The sequence below is a fragment of the Atractosteus spatula genome, chromosome 2, assembly GCF_055471065.1.
Source record: "Atractosteus spatula isolate fAtrSpa1 chromosome 2, fAtrSpa1.hap1, whole genome shotgun sequence".
NCBI lineage: Eukaryota > Metazoa > Chordata > Actinopteri > Semionotiformes > Lepisosteidae > Atractosteus > Atractosteus spatula.
Window position 1 is genome coordinate 9725432 of NC_142707.1, and position 1991 is coordinate 9727422.

General features: G+C 37.8%; 1 non-coding gene across 1 annotated transcript; it reads left to right on the plus strand.

Annotated features, from left to right (window-relative positions):
- Positions 1 to 1017: 1017 nt before the first annotated feature.
- On the plus strand, positions 1018 to 1089 carry trnag-ucc (transfer RNA glycine (anticodon UCC)). The gene has a single exon. It is a non-coding gene; the product is annotated as a tRNA-Gly (tRNA).
- Positions 1090 to 1991: the final 902 nt, after the last annotated feature.

The window sequence follows — 1991 nt, forward strand, 5'->3', positions numbered from 1 at the left end:
AAAAAACACGAAATTAAATAATAATACAAAAAATCCTCCTTCCATCATCTCCTGTTCTGTCAAATCATTTCCACCAAATCCTTTTTGATACGACATCACAGAACCCAAGTAGAGAAGCTAATCCTTCACATTCTATCACTGTAACCCTTTTATTTTGTCTCCTCCACATTAGCCAGCCTTATTTGCTGATAAAATCTGCCAGCCAACGCAAGCCTCTGTGGATCACACATCAAAAAGCCAAGATCCCCCCCGAGGTAAGAGCATGTCAAAATAATGTGCCTCTGTATCTCTGTGTGGCAGCATCATTTAAAACTTAATTTGATTTTCACTTCGTTAAACGGTGTTTATGGCACAACAAAGCCAGAACTTTTTTTTTTAGAACAGTACTTACTGAAGAAAACCTGGCATTAGGTATTGACAGAGAATAAGTGTTGTCTTGCCAAACACGAAGCAAAGAGACTTGGTTAAAATAGTTTTTTTTTTTCTGAATATGAAAGGAAAGGCTGCTCAAGAGGTGTCTGTTAATCCACATTCCCAGTATGGACAATACAGTTTCATTTAGCCAAGGGGAGGAAAATTTTCACATTCCCCACACCTCCAGAAGACCCTCATGGTAGTTTATTTTGTTTAGAACATCAATATAACAAGACACATTTTATAAGTCTATTCTTAACTAGCTGGTAATATTAAGCCTTTGTCATTTTGTCCACAACAATAACTATGATGTTAACAACAGAAGTCACTATTGAATTGAAATATTCTGGATGGAATACATACACTGATTTACTGTTTTACTATCAAGGAAAAAAATAAACACCAAATGAATGATTTAAAACCATTTGGCCATGCTTACCTTGATGCGACCCAGCAACAAGTTCAAAAACATCTGTTCAGGATCACTTTGCAGAATTACTCCAAAGAAATAAACTTCAATATTCACAATTCATTACCATTAAAGTAGTTGGACTAAAAAGAGCTCACCTCCCTACCTTCATGAGGATGATATTTAAATCGTGTGCGTTGGTGGTATAGTGGTGAGCATAGCTGCCTTCCAAGCAGTTGACCCGGGTTTGATTCCTGGCCAACGCATTGGCGAATATTTTTAGGTGATGTGTGGTGAGCGTTCTGGCGCACTATGGCTGCCGTCGCATCATCCAGGGGGGGCTGCACATTGGTGGTGTGGAGGGGAGTCCCCATTACCTGTAAAGCGCTTTGAGTGGAGTGTCCAGAAAAGCGCTATATAAGTGTAAGCAATTATTATTATTATTATTATTATTATTATTATTATTAAAAACGCATTCACAAAGCACTAAGCTTTGAGTTTTTTTTAAAAAAGCACTTGGAAATAACATCTTTTATTGCTTTCCTTTTTGTGTTAATTTTAGGCATAAACGATAAACCACAGAGAGGAGCATCAGACAGTCGTGGCAGAAAATGGTACTTTCTGCAGCTTTACATTGTGAGGAAAACACTGAACCATAGCTGTAATATTTCCACTTGCAAAAAATATTTTCCACACCAATTAAATTCAAAATAGACAGGTTTTCACATTTTTGTCCTTCTGTTTTCTTGGTTGTCAAGAAATGTGACAACCAGAAGCCTTCTGGATAAAAAACATGGATGTTTGGGAGGCAAAGTCTTCATCCTATTAGGAAATACATAAAGGAAACTGAATAGTACTCATCAGAAAGATGGTTTTACGGGAGTATAGGAGCGTAAGAAAGTGCACATTTTCAAGTTTACCATTAAAACATGTCTGCCTTTACAGGTTGCAGTGCAGAGCCGCGGTTAGGGCTCTGTACTTGAGCCCAGAGGGTTGTGGGTTTGAGCCTTTTGTACCCTTTGGCAAGATACTGTACTTCACTCAAATTGCTCCAGTTAAAGCCCTGCTGTATAAATGGGCACTCTCCACGCAATCGTTGTACATGAAAATTCGTTCTCAATTGACTTATCTAGTTTAAAAAATGATTTTAAAAAAGCCTGTTTCTTGC